Below are 6,135 nucleotides of genomic sequence, written 5' to 3'. Positions count from 1 at the left end.
AGGGTAATAAAAGATAAAAAGACAATTATCTAATTTCGGCTTTCTGTGGGAGAAAAAAAAACTATATAAAAATTAGAAAATTTTCCATTTTACCCATAAATCGCAAATGGGTAGCGATAAATCATTAAATAGGTTGTAAAATCATCAAATAAATAGTTAAATGAGCTATGAAATCGAAAAATGAGTCGTAACATGACACGTGGTAGAATCAAACATTTTTTAACATAAAAAAAATTCCCAGTAAAATATAATAAGATAACTTTTTTTAAATTAGAATTAATTTACCCTTACTAATAACACAATAGTTTCTATATTACACATATCATCTCCATAGCCTTCCAACTCAGCATATGTTACCTGTCATCATATGAGACATTTCTTTAGTTTTCGATTTCAATTACTAGTGATTAATACCGACTTCAAATACCATTTTCATATTATGATTCAATGATTCAATTACCGATTTTAAAGCTTTCCAGTTTTATCATCTCTAAATATTTAGCTTTTCATAATCTTTTTATTTGTTACACGAATGCAAAATAGTCATTTCAATTGGAAACTATTTAATTATCCAATCTCAGGAAAAAAAATAATCATTTAGTTATTTTGAATGTGAATTAAAAATATTAGCCAATAAATCAACTAATATAATCATCTCAAAAACTTAAAAATTAAAACCGATACCCTATTTACTTCCGTTCTTTCTTCGAGGTACCAAACTCCAAAAGTGCATTCGCTTTCTGCATCTATGAGGTCTCAACTTACATTCGGTTTCTGCATAGGTTTGAAGATTCATTTTCCATCAACTAATTATTTGGTGGTTTAGTTGGTCATTTCTGTCAAAAAAAAAACATAAACTGTATTCGGTGTTTTGAATAATTGTTTCTGGCAATTATAAACTCTTAATCTTATAAATGAATCAAGAAGTTCACACCATGTACTTGAAAGCTTAATGATACTATGTGGTTAAGAGTTACTAAAATCTACAAAAGTCTTTGTAACTTCAATTACCCATTAATGGAATCAGATTCAATCAATAAATCTTAAATAGTTAGGAACAACCCATTGACATAGTCTGATTTCGTTGATGAATCTTGAATCTTTACCAGTATGCCATTGATAGATTCCAATTCCATTGATGAATTTTTAATCTTTGGGATTACCCAATTGACGGATTCTGATTCTATTGTTGAATTTTGAATCTTTAAGAGTAGATCTTCACTGATGATTTCTTTTACTTTTCATTTCTTTATATCACTTTTAATTTAAAATCTTTTCAAAACAAAGAATCATACAAATAACTAATTGAAGTGATAATTACTCATTTTCCTCCATTATATTCTTTGACTTTTGCTTAATAACTAGTTGTTAATAAAAAAAAATCATATCTTATGCAATGCACCCGTTTGTTTCTAACAGACTGAAAAGTTGTTAAATACACATGGGTATAATGGTAAAAAAAATTGTTTGTGACTATTATTGTAATACTTTAAACAATTTGTGTTACAACAATGGTCCTTGTTTTGACAACTTTTCACATTTGGTACATGTTTGAAATATTTACCTAAATTGTCCATGTTTTTACACCTTTAAACATTTGGTCGCTTTTTTCATATTTAAAAGAATGGTCATGCTTAATTCATAAATGATCATTTTACTCTTATATCTTGAAGTGGTGCTTAAGTAAAAATGACAATCTATTTATCTATTATGATGAACTAAAAACTAGTTGCATTTTAGAGAAACAAGAATCAAGATGAATGGACCTTTTTGTGCAATGTTCAATCTCAAAGCAATTTGGCATTTCCCTAAACAAATACTGCTTCAAATCATCTATATCAGCAATTTATACATCAAGTTTTCATAAATTTATGATAAATTACTTTTTATACTTAGCGATCTAACCAAAAGTTGTATTAGTCGTTAAACCAAGAGCGTACATATAAAGAACATCCAAATCTGACTTCGTGAGAGGAAGTTATGATTTTTCGAAGTTTCAGCACAACAGTGCGGTCACAGAAATCGAAATTCTAATCCTCTGATTGTTAGCCGAAACAATCTAAACGAGAATTGAAGATCTTGTGAGTATAAACCCATCGATAAAAAGACAGTCGAGAACGAAGTTTGTATGAAGAAGTTATGATTTTCGCACAGACTTTAATAGTCTAAATCAATCCAAAAATGAATTTTTGTTAGAGCAAGAATTAGACGTTGAGACCTTAATGAAAGTTGTATAGCTTGTTGAGAGGACTCCCGGGAAAAAAAGAACGTCGAAAACGGAGCTCGTATGTGAAATTTATGGCCGTCCGAGGATTTCAGGAAAATACCTGGGCTGATGACATGACAGCACTAGAGTATGCCACATGGCAAGCCGACCTCTCACTCCCCTAAGAGACGCGTCGATGTGGCTCCACAAAATTGCGACACGTGACATCACCACTGTTGGGTCTAGGGTGTTGCGTCTTTGGGCTCGTTTAATAGTCCATTTTGGTTACCCGGTTTGGGCCTGTCCAACCGTGGATATTCATTAGAGTTAGATTATATATTATGCATGCATGTATAGCTTTTAGGTTAACGTTCTCATTAATAGCTTTTGCATTGTAAACCTAGCACGCCTCTACAGTCGAAGTTCTTCATCGAGCTCTTCTGAGGTGTGAGATATTAATCATTCGACACCATTTGATCCATCCTTGTGTTCTTTGATTGTTTCATTCTTGTTTATCTGTTTTGAATCTATCGATCTAATAGCGCAATAATCTCATCAATTGGTATCAGAGCAGGAGACTGTGTAATATATACGCATCTCTTCTGTTTGAAGAATCCATTAGGGTTTCCACTTTTGTCGAATATATAGAAGTCGTCTTCTTCTTGTCGACGGTGTATCTGTTGTTCGATAAAACCCTAGTTTCAACATCACAAGTCTGATTCAAGCAGATTAAAAGAAGAAGTTTTTCATCATGTCTCACGACGATTCTCAAGTCAATCCAATCAACATCTCCAACAGTATAGGATCCACTACGAGGGTTCCCATTCTCTATACTCAAGATTATGAAGTATGGGCGCATCACTTTGAAGACTACGTCGTTGGATCCGAAGATAGTGGCTATCTTATCTGGGAAGCAATAACATTGGGTCCGTTTGTTCACTCTGGAACGAACAGAATGATCAAGACTCAAAAAGAGTATAACCAACTCTTGGTAGACGTAGATAAGATCCCTCAAGACGAAAAAGACAAGGTGTTATGCAACATTAAAGCCATGAGGATGATCAGATTTTCTTTGCAATCCGACACTTTTCGTCTGGTAAGTTCATGCACAACAACTAAAGAAATATGGGATAGGTTGAAAGAACTATATTCAACTGATGAGGATCTAGAGCACTCGATCCAAACCCTATTGCTCTCTGAATTCGGTGCTTTCGAACAAAAACCTGAAGAGAAACTCATTTAGACATTCGATTGTTTCAACCATTTGCTTAGCAAGATGATGAAGCATGGTATTGAAAGGAAGGTGATCGAACAAAAGGTTACATTCATGAATGGCTTAAGGCCCGAATGGATGGCAGTGGTCTCGACCGTGAAGGCTCATGAGCAATTTAAATCATATTCACTGGCGAAACTGATGGGTATACTCAAATCTCATGAAAACGTGGTGACAAAGGAAGCGAAGGTAGTTTCGGGCGTGGGTTCACTGGCCCTTGTTTCTAAGAGCAAGAATGTAGCAGACGAAGAGGGGGAATCTGATATGTCAGAGTGCGATCTGTCTAGTGAAGAATATGCAATGATGGTTACAAACCCAAAGAAGTTTGCTCGCAAAAAGTTCCCTGTCAACAAGAACCGAAACTGGCAGGGAAGCTACAGCTCTAAAAAGGTGAAAAAAGAAACCAAGAACACCACTTATAAGGACGACGAAAAGAAGGAGAGTAAGCTTGTGGGAGACTCTGGGTACGATTGCAACTACTATCATGGCAAGAACCACTTTGCCAAGGATTGCATGCTAAGGAATATGGCTGAGAAGAAGGATGGTGAAGATGACGAAGCTTACTACATGAGAAAGTTGGAGGAGATAAAGAAGAAGAAAGCAACTAACGTTTCTATGAATGCTTTAATTGTGCAGGAACATGTTATTGATGATGAGTTTGGTGGAGTAGAAGTCTGGTCTACAGACTCTGAAGATGAAGAGGTACGTAGACCCTCCCATGGAAGAGCTTATGTGGCGAGAGAAGGAGTTGCTGAGTCGGCTGGGAGATGCTTAATGGTAACAACCGAAAGTAAGCATGAGGAAGCGAAGCTTAAGGAAGACAAATGTTTCGCTGCCAAGCCTGTGAGTGAAAAGATCAGCGATTGCGATCAGTTGATCAAGAAGGTACAATCTATCCTAGAATCACTTAAAATACCAGTAACAAACTACGAAAAAGAACTAAATGAATTAAAATTCAAGTTTTCTAACTTAAGTGGCAGTCTTTTGCAAACTCGCTTAGCAAATTCTAACCTAACTGACCAACTCAGCAGGGAGTCTTCCAAGAGTGAGGAAAGAAGGATGTGGATACAGCAGAAGGAGTCAGAGTTAGTTAGGGCTAGGGATGAACTTATTTATGTGCAACGAGACAATTTGAAGTTTTTAAAACAAAGAAATGTTTTCTGTTTGATTGCTAAACGCTTATATACTAACATCACCCAGTTACATCTAGATTGTGAGATAGGTAAAAAGATTCATAAAATGATTTTTCCCTTCCTTGAATTTAAGGAAGACGAAGTCATTGCTGAATGTGAATCTATAATGTCTTCAGATGAGCTTTCAGTAACCTACAAATATGGACTGGAAAAAAATTGAATCTTTCATTGAGTCCAAAGAACATAAATGACTGCTTAAGAATTTACTGGACGAAAATGATAAATTAAAAATCAAGACCGAGACTATACTGAAGTTTGACTCATCCAACGCCAAATTAAGTTTAGAAAATAAAATAAATTTAGAAACCACTTCTGAATTTGATGAGGGCAGTGAGATGAGCGAAATCTCCGTAGAAGACGAGGTCGACTGTTCATAATTTCTTAAGAGCAAACCTGATGCAGCAAAACCACTTATATCTGAAAATTTGGTTGAGTACGCTCGGGTGTCAAAGGACAAATCCAAGAAACTCAAAGAAAAGACTGTTGTTTATCAGAAGGTACAAACTACACCAAACCAAGTGTATGCAGTCACAGGTGTAACTAAGAAACAAACGGCGGAGTTGACATCCATGGTTGACAAAGATAATGATGAAGGTTGCGATAACCTCTTATGGTCCGCTTCCATCGATAATGCAGACGAAACAATTGGTCTGTCAGAGCAAACCTCATGGAGAGTTAAGGGACGATATATTCCCGAACCCCTTAACAAGCCCTCCAGCTTTGATAAACCCAGCTCAAGTGGTACAAAAGAAATATCAAACGAACCACTAAAAGCTTCCAGCATATCATCAACAACAACCAAAGCTCATGAGAAGAAAACGAAACCTAAGGCCAACATTCACTTGACTAAAGAGCAACTTGCTGAGCAGAAACGCCAGAGGAACAAAAGATACATGAAGAACCTCAATGATAGAAAACAGTTTTGGCAATCCCAAAACCCCTCTTATGTTCACTCTGAAAAAGCTTCTAATCTCAAAAAGGAAGCACATGCCAAGTCTCCTTCTTGCAATCACTGCCAGTCATGCAGTAAGGTATACCGAACTACCAGTTTCGGTCCTAATTCTAGTAGTCACAAGAACCGAAAGTCAAGTTTCGGTCCCAACTCTTACTACGCCAAGAACCGAAGGTCCTGTTTCGGTCCCAACACAAGTGCTTAAAACCAAAAGTCAAGTTTCAATCGTAAAACCCATCATCCTCACTCCCAACCAAAGCCTAACTCTGTAAAGGATATCAAAGGAAAAGGGAAGCTCGTCTCAGATTCTGAAGTCCAAAATACCAAAACATCAGCTAACCTTAGGACTCCAAAGAAAACCTCAACTGTGAAACCAACTAACAAAAACACACTCCAATTAAAACAAGATAAAAATAAAATCCAAGTTTACACCATAAAACGAAAAGATGAAACCACTTTAATAAAAAGAACATGTACGGTTGATCTTTCAGTTGCAATTCCCTATTCTGTA

The sequence above is a fragment of the Lactuca virosa genome, chromosome 4 (assembly GCF_052849685.1).
Source record: "Lactuca virosa cultivar CGN04683 chromosome 4, Lactuca_virosa_CGN04683_v6, whole genome shotgun sequence".
In the NCBI taxonomy this organism is placed as follows: domain Eukaryota; kingdom Viridiplantae; phylum Streptophyta; class Magnoliopsida; order Asterales; family Asteraceae; genus Lactuca; species Lactuca virosa.
The sequence above is the reverse complement of the archived record's forward strand: the minus strand, read 5'-3'. Positions refer to the sequence as shown.